The following is a 16,461-nucleotide window of genomic DNA, read 5'->3' on the forward strand; positions in this document are numbered from 1 at the left end:
AGTACTATCCACAGTTTAACATAATACTTCAGAATACTTTTGTTCTAGACATGCTATTTTAATGATTATCAGCTGGGGCCATAGAGCATAAAGAAGAATCTAATCAGTGCTATACCTTAAGTGGGTTCAAGTTGCACATTGGCAGGACACACAAGATAAGGCTCTCTCCTTCATAAGTAGGGGATGTTAGATCAGTCTTTTGAGCATAATGTTTTTGACCTTAATGTATGCCAATTTTCCTGAATTCATGTCATTGGCATATAAGCACTATTAAGTTTAATAGTTTAATCTTTGCCTTTACTATACTTCAGACAGCTTTATACTTTTAAACTGCTATACTATTAAATGGCATCATTCTTCCAAATTCTTTATTGTACTACTTTTGTTTCTTTCTTTTTTTTTTTTTTTTGGATGTGCCACATGGTATTCAGGATCTTCCCCCACCAGGGATCAAACCTGTGCCCCCTGCATTAGGAGTGCAGAGTCTTAAACACTGGACTGCCAGGGAAGTCCTATTCTACTACTTTTTGTAAATGTAGCATAATCAGAATAATAATTGTTTGCAGAAAAACAGATGGTAAGCTCATTACAGGACTATTAATGTTAACATTTATTTGAAAGATCAGATGAATGTACCTGTATTATTTTCTTGGTTTACGCGTCCACACAGTTTGTACTAGTTCTCATTCAAAAAAAAGAAAAATGTTGAGGGGGACCTTCAAGATGGTGGAGGATTAAGACATGGAGACCACCTTCCTCCCCACAAATACAACAAAAATACATCTACATGTGGAGCAACTCCTACAGAACAGCTACTGAATGATGGCAGAAGACCTCAGACTTCCCAAATGGCAAGAAACTCCCCACGTACCTGGGTAGGGAAAAAAAAAAAGAAAAAGCAGAGACAAAAGAATAGGGATGGGACCTGCACCTCGGGGAGGGAGCTGTAAAGCAGGAAAAGTTTCCACACACTAGGAAGCCCCTTCACTGGCGGAGATGGGAGGTGGCAGGGAGGAAGATTCGGAGCCACGGAGGAGAGCACAGCAACAGGGGTGCAGAGGGCAAAGCAGAGAGATTCCCGCACAGAGGATCAGTGCCGACGAGCACTCACCAGCCTGAGAGGTTTGTCTGCTCACCCGCTGGGATGGGTGGGGGCTGGGAACTGAGACTCGGGCTTTGGAGGTCAAATCCCATGGAGAGCACTGGGTTTGGCTGTGTAAATACAGCGTGAAAGGGGCTAGCATGCCACAGCTAGCCGGGAGGGAGTCCAGGAAAAAGTCTAGACCTGCCTACGAGGCAAGAGACCATTGTTTCGGGGTGCGCGAGGAGAGGTGATTCAGAGCACCACCTAAACAAACTCCAGAGACGGGCGCGAGACGCAGCTATCAGCTCGGACCCCAGAGACGGGCATGAAACACTAATGCTGCTGCTGCAGCCACCAAGAATCCTGTGTGCAAGCACAGGTCACTATCCACACCCACCCCCCCACCACAGGAGCCTGTGCAGCCTGCCACTGCCAGGGTCCCGTGATCTAAGGACAACTTCCCTGGGAAAACACACAGCATTCCCCAGGCTGTTGCAATGTCATGCTAGCCTTTGCCGTCACAGGGTCACCCCGCATTCCAATTATAACTACCGTATCCCTCCCTCGCCCCGGCCTGAATGAGCAAGAGCCCCCTAATCAGCTACTGCTTTAACCCCATCCTGTCTGGGCAGGAACAGATGCCTGAAGGCGACCTACACGCAGAGGTGGGGCGACAACCAAAGCTGAACCCCAGGAGCTGTGCAAATAAAGAAAAGAAAGGGAAATTTCTCCATGCAGCCTCAGAAGCAGTGGATTAAATCCCCACAATCTACTTATGTACCCTGCATCTGTGGAATACCTGAATAGATAACAAATCATCCCAATATTGTGGCAGTGGACTTTGGGAGCAACTGTAGCCTTGGGGTTTGCTGTCTGCAACTGATTTGTTTCTGATTTTTATATTTCTCTTAGTTTAGTGTTTAGCGCTTGTTATCACTGGTGGATTTGTTTATTGGTTTGGTTGCTCTCTTCTTTTTCTCTTTTTTAATCATTATATATATTTTTAAATTTTTTTATTTTAATAATTTTTTTAGTTATTTCATTTATTTTTTTTTCTTTCTTTTTTCTCCCTTTTGTTCTGAGCCGTGTGACTGACAGGGTTTTGGTGTTCCGCCCTGGTGTCAGGCCTGAGCCTCTGAGGTAGGAGAGCCAAGATCCAACCATTAGACCACCAGAGACCTCCTGACCCCATGTGATATCAACTGGCGAGAGCTCTCCCAGAGATCTCTGTCTCAATGCTAAGACCCATATCCACCCAACGGCCAGCACACGCCAGTGCTGGATGCCACATGCCAAACAACTAGCAAGACAGGAACACAACCCAACCCATTAGCAGAGAGGTGGCCTGAAATCATAATAAGGTCACAGACACTCCAAAACACACTGCTGGATGCAGCCATGCTAACCAGAAAGACAAGATCCAGCCCCACCCACAAGAATACAGACACCAGTCCCCACCACCAGGAAGCCTACACAACCCACTGAAATAACATCACCCACTCAGGACAGACACCAAAAACAATGATAACTACAAACCTGCAGCCTGCAAAAAGAGGACCACAAACACAGTAAGTTAAACAAACTGAGAAGACAGAGAAGTATGCAGCAGATAAAGGAGCAAGGTAAAAAACCCACCAGAAATAGGGAGTTTACCTGAAAAAGAATTCAGACTAATGATAATAAAGATGATCCAAAATCTTGGAAATAGAATGAAGAAAATATAAGAAACATTTAACAAGGACCTAGAAGAACTAAAGAGCAAACAAACAATGATAAAAACACAATAAATGAAATTAAAAATTCTCTAGAAGGAATCAATAGCAGAATAACTGAGGCAGAAGAATGGATAAGTGACCTGGAAGATAAAATAGTGGAAATAACTACCACAGAGCAGAATAAAGATGAAAGAATGAAAAAAATTGAGGACTGTCTCAGAGACCTCTTGGACAACATAAAACGCATCAACATTCAAATTATAGGGGTCCCAGAAGAAGAAGAGAAAAAGAAATGGTCTGAGAAAATATTTGAGGAGATTATAGTTGCAAACTTGAAAGGAAATAGTCAATCAAGTCCAGGAAGCACAGAGAGTCCCATACAGGATAAATCCAAGGAGAAACATGCCAAGACACATATTAATCACACTATCAAAAATTAAATACAAAGAAAATATATTAAAAGCTGCAAGGGAAAACCAACAAAAAACATACAAGGGAATCCCTATAAGTTTAACAGCTGATCTTTCAGCAGAATCTCTACAAGCCAGAAGGGAGTGGCAGGACATATTTAAAGTGATGAAAGGGAAAAATCTACAACCAAAATTACTCTACACAGCAAGGATCTCATTCAGATTCGATGGAGAAATTAAAACCTTTACAGACAAGCAAAAGCTAAGAAAATTCAACACCACCAAACCAGCTTTACAACAAATGCTAAAGGAACTTCTATAGGCAGGAAAAACAAGAGAAGGAAAAGACCTACGATAACAAACAAAAAACAATTAAGAAAATGGTAATAGGAACGTACATATCGATAATTATCTTAAACGTAAATTGATTCAATGCTCCAACCAAAAGACATAGACTGATGAATGGATACAAAAACAAGACCCATATATATGTTGTCTACAAGAGACCCACTTCAGACCTAGGGACACATACAGACTGAAAGTGAGAGGATGGAAAAAAGATATTTCATGCAAATGGAAAACAAAAGAAAGCTGGAGTAGCAATTCTCATAACAGACAACATAGACTTTAAAATAAAGACTATTACAAGAGACAAAGAAGGACACTATATAATGATCAAAGGATCAATCCAAGAAGAAGATATAAAAATTGTAAATATTTATGCACCCAACATAGGAACACCTCAATACATAAGGCAAATGTTACCAGCCATAAAAGGGGAAATCAACATTAACATTGTAATAGTAGGGGCTTTTAACACTGCACTTTCACCAATGGACAGATCATCCAAAATGAAAATAAATAGGGAAACACAAACTTTAACTGATACATTAAACAGAATGGACTTAATTGATATTTATAGGACATTCCATCCAAAAACAACAGAATACACTTTCTTCTCAAGTGCTCATGGAACATTCTCCAGGACAGACCATATCTTGGGTCACAAATCAAGCCTTGGTAAATTTTTAAAAATTGAAATCGTATCAAGTATCTTTTCTGACCACAATGCTATGAGACTAGATATCAATTACAGGAAAACAACTGTAAAAAACACAAACACATGGAGGCTAAACAATACACTACTAAATAAACAAGAGGTCACTGAAGAAATCAAAGAGGAAATCAAAAAATACCTAGAAACAAATGACAATGAAAATACAATGACCCAAAACCTCTGTGATGCAGCAAAAGCAGTTCTTAGAGGGAAGTTTCTAGCAATACAATCCTACCTCAAGAAACAAGAAACATTTCAAATAAACAACCTAAACTTACACTTAAAGCAATTAGAGAAAGAAGAAGAAAAATCCCCCAAAGTTAGTAGAAGGAAAGAAATCATAAAGATCAGATCAGAAATAAATGAAAAAGAAATGAAGGAAACAATACCCAAGATCGATAAAACTAAAAGCTAGTTCTTTGAGAAGATAAACAAAATGGATAAACCATTAGCCAGACTCATCAAGAAAAAAACAGAGAAGACTCAAATCAACAGAATTAGAAATGAAAAAGGAGAAGTAACAACTGACATTGCAGAAATACAAAGGATCATGAGAGATTCCTACAAGCAACTCTATGCCAATAAAATGGACAACTTGGAAGAAATGGACAAATTCTTAGAAAAGCATAACCTTCTGAGTGGAACCAGGAAGAAATAGAAAATATAAACAGATCAATCACAAGCCCTGAAATTGAAACTGTGATTATAAATCTTCCAACAAGCAAAAGCCCAGGACCAGAGGGCTTCACAGGCGAATTCTATCAAACATTTAGAGAAGAGCTAACACCTATCCTTCTCAAACTCTTCCAAAATATAGCAGAGGGAGGAACACTCCCAAACTCATTCTACGAGAACACCATCACCCTGATACCAAAACCAGACAAAGATGTCACAAAGAAAGAAAACTACAGGCCAATATCACTGATGAACATTGATGCAAAAATCTTCAACAGAATACTAGCAAACAGAATCCAATAGCACATTGAAAGGATCATACACCATGATCAAGTGGGGTTTATCTGAGGAATGCAAGGATTCTTCAATATATGCAAATCAATCAATGTGATACCCCATATTAACAAACTGAAGGATAAAAACCATATGATCATCTCAATAGATGCAGAGAAAGCTTTCAACAAAATTCAACACCCATTTATGATAAAAACCCTCCAGAAAGTAGGCATAGCGGGAACTTACTTCAACATAATAAAGGCCATATATGACAGACCCACAGTGAACCTGGTCCTCAATGGTGAAAAACTGAAACGATTTCCACTAAGATCAGGAAGAAGACAAGGTTGTCCACTCTCACCACTATTATTCAACATAGTTTTGGGAGTTTTAGCCACAGCAATCAGAGAAGAAAAAGAAATGGAAGTAATCCAAATTGGAAAAGAAGAAGTAAAACTGTCACTGTTTGCAGATGACATGATACTACACACAGAGAATCCTAGATGCTACCAGAAAACTATTAGAGCTAATCAATGAATTTGGTAAAGTAGCAGGATACAAAATTACTGCACAGAAATCTCTTCCATTCCTATACACTAATGATGAAAAATCTTAAACAGAAATTAAGGAAACATTCCCATTTACCATTGCAACAAAAAGAATAAAATACCTAGGAATAAACCTACCTAAGGATACAAAAGACCTGTACGCAGAAAACTATAAGACACTGATGAAAGAAATTAAAGATGATACAAAGAGATGGAGAGATATACCATGTTCTTGGATAGGAAGAATCAGCATTGTGCAAATGACTGTACTACCCAAAGCAATCTAGAGATTCAATGCAATCCCTATGAAACTACCAATGGCATTTTTCACAGAACTAGAACAAAAAATTTCAAAATGTGTATGGAAACACCAAAGACCCCAAATAGCCAAAGCAAACTTGAGAAACAAAAACTGAGCTGGAGGAATCAGGCTCCCTGACTTCAGATTATACTACAAAGTTACAGTAATCAAGATATTATGGTACTGGCACAGAAACAGAAATATAGATCAATGGAAAAGGATAGCAACCCAGAGGTAAACCCATGCACATATGGTCACCTTATCTTTGATAAAGGAGACAAGAATATACAATTGAGAAAAGACAGCCTCTTCAATAAGTGGCGCTGGGAAAACTGGACAGCTACATGTAAAGAATGAAAGTAGAACACTTCCTAACACCATACACAAAAATAAACTCAAAATGGATTAAAGACCTAAACGTAAGGCCAGACACTGTAAAACTCTTGAAGGAAAACATAGGCAGAACACTCTATGGCATAAATCACAGCAAGATCCTTTTTGACCCATCTCCTAGAGAAATGGAAATAAAAACAAAAATAAACAAATGGGACCTAATGAAACAAAACTTTTGCACAGCAAAGAAAACCATACACAAGATGAAAGACCACCCTCAGAATGGGAGAAAATATTTGCAAATGAACCAACTGACAAAGGATTAATCTCCAAATTATACAAGCAGCTCATGCAGCTCAATATCAAAAAAACAAACAACCCAATCCAAAAATGGGCAGAAGGCCTAAACAGACATGTCTCCAAAGAAGATATACAGATTGCCAACAAACACATGAAAGGATGCTCAACATCACTAATCATTAGAGAAATGCAAATCAAAACTACAATAAGGTATCACCTCACACCATTCAGAATGGCCATCATCAAAAAAATCTACAAACAATAAATGCTGGAGAGGGTGTGGAGTAAAGGGAACCCTCTTGCACTGTTTGTGTTAATGTAAATTGATACAGCCACTATGGAGAACAGTATGGAGGTTCCTTAAAAAGCTAAAAATAGAACTACCAAATGACCCAGAAATCCCACTACTGGGCATATACCCTGAGAAAACCATAATTCAAAAAGAGTCATGTACCACAATGTTCATTGCAGCTCTATTTACAATAGCCAGGATGTGGAAGCAACCTAAGTGTCCATCAACAGATGAATCGATAAAGAATAGGTGGCACATATATACAATGGAATATTACTCAGCCATAAAAGGAAACAAAATTGAGTTATTTGTAGTGAGGTGGATGGACCTAGAGTCTGTCATACAGAGTGAAGTAAGTCAGAAAGAGAAAAACAAATACCGTGTGCTAACACATATATATGGAATCTAAAAAAAAAAATGGTTCTGAGGAACCTAGGGGCAGGACAGGAATGAAGACACAGGCATAGAGAGTGGAGTTAAGGACACGGGGAGGGGGAAGGGTAAGCTGGGAGGAAGTGAGAGAGTAGCATTGACATATATACACTACCAAATGTGAAATAGTTAGTGGGAAGCAGCCACAGCACAGTGAGATCAGCTCCATGCTTTGTGTCCACCTAGAGGGGTGGGATAGGGAGGGTGGGAGCGAGACGCAAGAGGGAGGGGATATGGGGATATATGTATACATATAGCTGATTTACTTTGTTATACAGCAGAAACTAACACAACACTGTAAAGCAATTATACTCCAATAAAGATGATAAAAAAAAACTTCCTTTAACATTTGTGTCATTTACACTACACCACTTTGAATACAAAGTGACATAATAAGAATGCTTTATAGAAGCACTGTTTCCAAGGCATCTTCAGTGTTCTCCTCGGAGACCGTCCTAATTTTTCCCAAATTAGTGTCATGAATCCTGAGAGAACATCTCATATGTGCTCCAAAATCTCATTTTAGTTTTTTCTACATAGCATCTCTGTGTTCCTTCTCTGCAGTTCACTGGCTTATGTCTCTTTTCATCAACAATTCCAAGTGTCAGTTATGCTATTAATAGCCAAAGAGGGTTCCAGGACTGCCGCTCTTGTCTATATTGTCTTGTACGCTTGCTGATTGCCTATGTTGTGGGCTCTACTATCTATACCATCTCCTGTTGTTGGTACCATTGACTAAAGTTTAGAACCTGTTATGTCCAATATGGTAGCCACCAGCCAGCCCCAAGTGGATACTGAGCGCTTGAAATGAGGCTATTCTGACTGAAGCTCTGATTTTCATTTTGAAATTTTAAAACTGATCTTTGAGTTATTAGAAAACTCTTAAGTATGGAATAACTTGGTTATATGAATTTGTTTTCCACTTGGTACATTTAAAAAATCTAAATACAATTATTTCCAAAGAAAATGTAACATTTGATTTGAGAAATGCTGTAAGTGTAAAATACAGACAAGATTTCCATTTCTTTTCTTCTTATTTTTGTGGCTACTATAAAGTTTAAAATTACATATGTGGCTAGTGTTACAATTCTGTTGGATAGTGCTGTTTTGCACTAAGACTTTCAATATCCTTTTTAGCTCACTTTAAAAATAATGTTCTGTTGGGGAAATATAATTATAAACAGCCTCTTGCCAACCTCTCCACAAATATAGAAGAGAAAGAAAACAGTTTTATTTTTAAGTAAGCATGAAATCAAAATACGATGTATTAATATATCATCGGCAATTGGCTAAAGAGACTGCAAGATAGAAGTCTCATTAGTTCACACAGTGGAGCCCATGCAACCCATTCCACGCATGTTCTCAAAGTAAATGATAACTAGTCCTTAAGTAGGGAACTTCATGGAAACACTTGTGATACACTGTCATTCTAAATTCATCTGCTAATTGGGATAGTCTCATGTATTTGCTAATTGCCTTTTTCTAAAAGAAAAACAAGTTTCTCATCTCTTAAAACAGTAGGTAGGTTTTCAACCTACAGCACAGCACAGGCTAAAGTTAGGCTCCTACCGTCCTAGGGGCAATGGGAGATATGGGTACAATCCTTTTTGATTACTTCTCAAAAAGATGTTTCCCAGGTCCTTGAGAAAAAGATTTCTGGCTTATAAAGCTAGCTGGGGATCTATTTAGCCTTTAAAAATATTTATATACACCTCAAAGGGGCAGAGAAAGCGTTACAGTTACAGGTTATCTAAAGTAAATGTTCAAAGAAAAAGCCCAGGGAGGGAAGCATCTTTGCTGTCTTACACCAGAGAAGCTCAATATTTTTCTGTTTTTAGATTTGTATTTACACTTACAGTTCTTATTTCATGTGAGTTATAACAGTAATATTAGTACATACATATTGTAAAACAACTTAAAAATAGGAATATTTAATAATAATTTGCAATATTATCTTTTCCCTTATTCCTAATTCCTCACCTTCTGTTATAGTTAAATCACTTGCTTTCCCAGAGGTTAATAATGTATTGTTTATTTTCCCCTTTTACGTATCACAGAGGACATTTCTTTCTTTTGGCCTGCCTGCCCTTCTGGCATGTGCAATTCACTCACTCCATGTTTGGGTGGGGTTTTTTGTTGTTTTTTTATTGTTCTTTAAATCAGTTGGCTCCATCTTTCTTCTCCAGAGATGGCACAAAACTCAAGCTGTAGTAGAGTTTGTTTGTTTGTTTGTTTCCCCTAGGATTAATATGAATTCTCAGAAGAAATTACACTTCATCTATGAGACTACAAACTCTAAGGGCAAGTTAACCTATAATTGAGGGAACTGATTTTGCAGCTTCTTGGAGAGTTTACCTAAGAATGAATTTAACTCAGAGGAAAGCAGAGCTGAGTTGAAGGGAGAAAAAGAGAGGTCCATGTGTTATGGCTGAGCTCTCAGATTCAGCAGTGCCTGTAGTCAGACCCCATTGCGCATTTCCTAGGTAAGAGCTTCACATACTTCACCTCTGCTTAAGCTGGCTGAGGTTGGATTTTTGTTTTCTCAAGCACAGATTTCCAGCCTATACACATATATGTGAGACTTTGTCTTAATTTAAGGAGGCACACTCTTAATCAAGAATGCAATGTATTATATAAGACAAATGATCATTTTAGAGTGCTCCTTTATGTCCAGTTTACAACCACAGTTTTTTATTGGTTTGACTGTCCAGACATAAATTTCTAGACTTTCCTTTAGACAATTTCAACATTCTATATAATTGTTATGGTCAGTACAGACTCTTTAAAAGGGGATCTTAAAAATAAGCTGTGGGTTTAACTGAATTAGTTTTATTATGATAATATTTAAAAATATACCAAAAAATAGTATATAAACTATTATTATAGTAATAGTTTAATACTACTTATAACAGTATTAAACCAAAACAAATTCTGATGCAAATACAAATTCTAAAAAGTCCAATATACATAAATTATCTACATATATTATGTATGTTTCTGGGGTGGGGATCCCTAATCATAAGAAAAGTCCTCTACTTTGTTCCAGCATTTTCATAGATTTGTCTCTGTGTGTTTTGGATGATATCAGTAACTTAGGTTGATTTATCTGAGTTATATAAAGTAGAGATTCTTTTTTTTAATTAGACACCCAATTGTCCCCAAGGCATTTATTTACCAGCCTACTCTTCCCATTAATTTGAAATAGGCACCTTTATAAACTTTCAAATACAGCATTTCCCCCTTAGTAGTTTGAAAACATGTTGCCCTATTTTTCTTTCTAGACCAGCAAACTTATCAAAATCTTCTTCATTATATACTTACTACTCTGTTTACTAATAAAATATTCCAGTTTTGTTTGTATAGATCAGAATCTCTTCAACATACCTACCTTCAAGCTGAATGTATTACTTACTAGTATGACAGAAGTTTATGGAGTTTGGCGTATCTGTGCTATTCTCAGCCAAGTGATAACTCAATTGGTATTATTCAGATTCATCTGACAGTAACTTGGCACCTCCTGTGCCAAACTTTTCTCTTTCTCTCTTCTCTCAATGGATAGAAAGGTAGACAACATCTCTTTCTCTTTCTTGAGCTCACCTTTGAAATTTTCTCTTTATCGTTATTTGTTTTGTATTCTTCTATGAGATGGTCATTCAGGTGCAGCCACGAGATGAGACAGAGAGGCTTGGGAAAACAAGTTTAAATACTCACAGGTCCTCAAGACAGCAGGCACTGCATGCCATGCAGGGCCACATGAAAAGCATCAGGGTGGTCAGGAGGCAGAATACAGAGGGAGGTGAAAGCATTAGGCCAGAGCCTTCACTGGGGTTTCCAAGGGAAAGGCCAAAAAGGGCGGGGTAACAGTTTATGATTGGCTAGTTTGAATGATTTTGGCAGGCTCTAAGCTATGGGTGGAGGGTGGTACCTAGTTGCCTGGTCCCTGGCCCTAGAATGATTAAGGCAGAAGAATATTGGCTCTTGGGGTGCATGGGACAGATTGAGGAAGTATGGCTCTGGATTGGTTAGGCTGCACATCAAAGGCATACTCCAGAGGCCCTTTGCCCCTGGAAGCGCAGACTCTCCCAAGCCAGAAAGGTTGTGCTTTTTTTTAAATGTCAAAACACAATAATATACACCATTTTAAAAAATACATTATTACCTCCAAATTTAATGAGGATATATTTCATACTATCAATTTTGTATTTTTGCAGCCTAGCTGGATGTTCTTTCTGGGAGAGTACATTTTTTGTTATTGTTACCTTAATGATGAATCAGCTTCTCTGTGTGTTTATGAGTATGCTTGTGTTGGGGAAGGTGGTCATAGGGAAGGGGTTTTAAGCCCAGGGTAATTAAGTTAACTCTTCTACATGGGATTTCAAATAGTCTGTATCTGTTGAGTTTTAATGGAATGTTCCTATCTGCTGTATATGTTACAGAAATTGTTCTAATATAGTTATATCACTGCTCTGAGCCATAACTACTTTCTGATTCACACACATATATATGTATATGTATATATGTGTATATGTATACATACATATGTACATGGCAAAATATATGTTCTATATTTAAACATATATAAGTATACCCTATAGTTGAGCATACATATATGGAAGTAAAGTATTTGTGTGTTTAAATACTTTTTACCAGAAATTCCAACATACTATGTTTGTTGTACTTAGATTTTTTCACCTCAAATTGAACCAGAAACTTTTGTAGTGTTTCTTTACTTCACAAAGTTTTTGTCTTCTAAAGAAACCCTAGTGTTTCTGCCCATCATCCTCCAGACTTGCAGGAAGGTTTGGAATCTAGCAGTTCCATATTGTGGCTCAAAGTTGGATCACTGATATCCTCTTCATTACATAGAAGTTACAAAAATCGTTGAGCATGGTTTTCGATGTTTAATAATATTTTGACTGATGCTTTTATACTTCCTGTCAAAAACATTCGTCTGCTCTGTCAATATTCTGAAAAAAACTCAATTATTTTATTTTCGTTTATTGATGTAGTTTAAACAAACATTTTAGTAGGCACATATAATTCACAAGAGATTTGTTTTGAACTTTCTACCTTGCTTTTGTATAGATTATATGGAAGTGTGTATTCTAGGACACACATTCACAGGACATTCAAGGTGGTATTTGTTAGTCCAGGAAACATGGATTTTTATAAAAATTTAATAGTCAATAAATGTAATACTATGAAAATGTGGGAAGAGGATAAAATATTTATGTAACCTTTTGTGTGCCATGGAAATAATCCATTTCCAGGTTTCATATATCATGACGTGATTTTTTTCCTCAGATCTTTCCTTAAGCATAGATTTTTTTTTATATGATGATTTTGCCATCAATTTTGTCTATGGTCTATAGTCATAATATAGTCAATATCATTAAGTATATAAGAACAGATAATATTTTACATAATATTTTGCACTCATTTTAATAAATTTTATTGATTTATCCTTGAGTTAACCATTTTCCGTATAGTTAAATATAAGATGACAGATAAGTAGTATAATGGATATGCATCACAAAAATGGATATCATACTTTAAAAGTTTATAATCTATAGGAATAGATTGAAGGATGCAAGAAAGAGTTTTTATAATTTCTAAAGAAATCACAATAAAGCAGCCTGATTTCAGATAGCATGGAGCATGAAAGATAGTTTCAAAATGAAAATAAAAAGTATATGCAGTAAAAATTCTATAGAAATGTTATAGATTAGTTAGAAATGTGTGAGAAAATAACTATACTCTTCATAAGAAAACATTGCAAATAGGAGGGGGTATTTAAACACATATTTCTGATTGACTGAGCTGATTTCAGGAGTAATAACTAAATTTACAGCTACTTTTTCATACCCATATTTGTTAGGTATGAACAGTATGGGCACTAAGAAATTACCTTATCATGGTTTTCATATATACACTCTGTGCCAGTGAATAAAGAAATCATCTTTGTATCAATCTAAGGCAGTAAGTTCTACAAAAATGTATCTAGTAGAGTTATACTTTTCTGGGATTAATATTTTTCTTTTCAGATAATTTTTATTTTTTATTAACATATAGTTGATTTACAACATTAATTAGTTTCAGGTCTACAACATAATGATCAAATATTTTTATAGTTTATATTAAACTCCATTTACAGCTTTATAACATATTGACTGTACTCCCTGTGCTGTACAATATATATTTGTAGTTTATTTTTTTTATATATAGTAGTTTGTACCTCTTAATCCCCTACCCCTATTGTGCCCCTCACCCTTCCTTCTCCCCACTTGTAACCAGTAGTTTGTTCTCTATATCTGTGAACCTGTTTCTGTTTTGTTATATTCATTCATTTTATTTTTAGATTTCATATATGTGTTAACATACAGTATTTGTCTTCCCTCTGTCTGACCTCAGACAGATCAGGTCACCTTAGTGACCTGATTTCACTAAGCATAATGCCCTCCAAGTCCATCCATGTTGTATAAATGGCAAAGTTTCATTCCTTTATGGCTTAGTATTCCATTTTGTGTGTGTGTGTGTGTATGTATGTGTGCTTGTGCGTGTGTGTGTGTATGTGTGTGTGTGTGTATATATATATATATACCACATCTTCTTTATCCAGTCATCTGTTGATGGACACTAAGGTTGCCTCCACATCTTGGCTATTGTAAATAATGCTTCTATGAACATTGGAGTGCGTGTATCTTTTCAAATTAGTATTTTTTTTTTCTTTGGGTATATACACAGGAGTGGAATTGATGGATCATATGGTAGTTCTATTTTTAGTTTTGTCAGGAACTTCCATACCGTTTTCCATAGTAGCTGTACCAATTTACATTCCCACCAACAGTGTAGGAGGGTTCCCTTTTCACCACATGCACTTCAGTGTTTCTTGTTTGTGGTCTTTTTAATGATAATCATTCTGACAGATGTGAGGTGATAGTTCATTGTGGTTTTGATTTGCTTTTCTCTGATGATTAGCTATGTTGAGCATCTTTTCATGTGCCTGTTATTCATCTGTATGTCCTCTTTGGCAAAATGTTTATTCAGGTCTTTTGCTCATTTTTTATTGGGTTTTTTGGTTTTTTGATGTTGAGTTGTATGAGCTGTTTATATATTTTGGATATTAACTCCTTAACAGTCATATCACTTGCAAATATTTTCTCTCATTCTGTAGGTTGTCTTTTCATTTTGTGGAAGGTTTCCTTTGCTATGCAAAAGCTTTTAAGTTTAATTAGGTCCCATTTGTTTATTTTTGCTTCTGTTTTCTTTTGCCTTAGGAGACAGATACAAATAATATTATTGTGATTGATGTCAGAGTGTTCTGCCTGTGTTTTCTACCCTTTTCACTCTGGGACCCCCATTATGTGAATGTTAGTATTCTTGATGTTGTCCCACAGGTCCTTTAAAATGTTCTCATTTTTTAAAATTTGTTTTTCTTTTGGCTGTTTTGTTTGGGTGATTTCTATTCTATCTTTCAGATCACTTAGGCATTCTTCTGTATCACCTAGTCTGCTGTTAATTCCTTCTGGTGTGTTTTTCATTTCAGTTATTGTATTCATCAGCTCTGACTGGTGGTTTGTATTTTCTGGTTCTTTGTTAAAATTCCCACTGTATTCATTTATTCTTTTTCCTATTTCAATTAGCATTATTATACTAATGCTCTGAACCCTTTACCTGGTAATTTATTTATCTCTATTTTATTAGTTTTTTTAAGGTTTTTTTCTCGTTCTATTAATTGAAACAAATTCCCCTGTCTTATGTTGCCTACCTTACTCTGTCTCTATGAAATTCAGTGAAACAGTTACCTGTCCTGGTTTTGAAAATATATTCTTGTGTGGGAGCTTCCCTCTGCAGTGTAATTGTGCCCACTGGCTTTGGTGGGAGTGCTAGATCTGAAATGAGCATAGGTCACATCTCCCCCCAGGGTTTGCTGACAGCTGTTACCTTCGTGGGACATGGGGCTGGAGATAGAGAAGGGCTAGAGCTAGAACCAGGTGTGAGCCAAGGCTTCTCCTATGATCATTGGCTGACAGTGTCCTATTGGGGGTAAGAGCAGGACCCAAGGTGCTGGAGCTGAAGAGCTGAGAGTTAAGTCTGAGCTGGTTCTGTTCCCTCTAAGTGTACACTCTATTTCCTCCCAGCCTCAGCACCTTCACTCCAGAGGGGATCAGTGCTAGAGCATAAGGGGCCTGAGCCAGCACCCGATGCCTGCTGGGGCACACACTGATGCAATCCCAGCACACCAGTCAGAATTCCAGACCACTCCCTGTCCACTGCCTCTGAGAGCACCAGTAATGGCCACTTTTGCCCAGTTCAGGTGCAGTGCTGGGTCCAAGCCAGATTCAGCCCCCACAACTACGCACTGTCCTCAGCAATGACAGCCTTCACCCTAGGGGTGAGCTGCACCAGAGCAAGAGGGGCTGGAGTGGGGTTTTGGTGTCAGCTTGTGCACAGGCTGGGATAATCCCAGCATACCAGTGAGAGTGTGAGACAGCTCCGGATCCACCGCCTCTGCAAGTGCCAGCAGCCACAGCCCCCACCCTGTTCAGACGCAGTGCCAGGTCCGAGCCTGCTCCATCCCCCTTGACTGCAAACTTTCCTCTGCAGTGCAACCTTCACCCCAGTGAGAAGCCACGCCAAAGCTGGAGGAGCTGGGAAGTTGCAGGAAACTGACCAGAGTCTTGAGCAGTCTCAATCTGCTCCCTCCACCTTGTTCCTGGGTATAAGCAAGCAGGTTCTTAATAAGTGGTCTAGGTTTCTTACAGTCTTCCTGTTAGTCCCACTGGTTTTCAAGCCAGCTAAGGGGATTCATCTTCCTGGCGTTGGATATCAGGGCTGGGGTGCCCAACATGTGGTTCAGACTACTTTCTCCCAGGGAGGATCTTTGAACCCACGCAATTCCCCTTCTTTTCTGTGTTCTCTCCTAGAGGAACAGGTCCTGAATTGATTGCTTGTCTTCCCTTCCTACCTGACTCCATGTAGATCATTCTTTATAACTTTGTTGTGTAAGGGTCTTTATGCCAGTCTCCAGTTTGTTT

Source organism: Eubalaena glacialis, chromosome 2 (genome assembly GCF_028564815.1).
Source record: "Eubalaena glacialis isolate mEubGla1 chromosome 2, mEubGla1.1.hap2.+ XY, whole genome shotgun sequence".
Lineage (NCBI taxonomy): Eukaryota > Metazoa > Chordata > Mammalia > Artiodactyla > Balaenidae > Eubalaena > Eubalaena glacialis.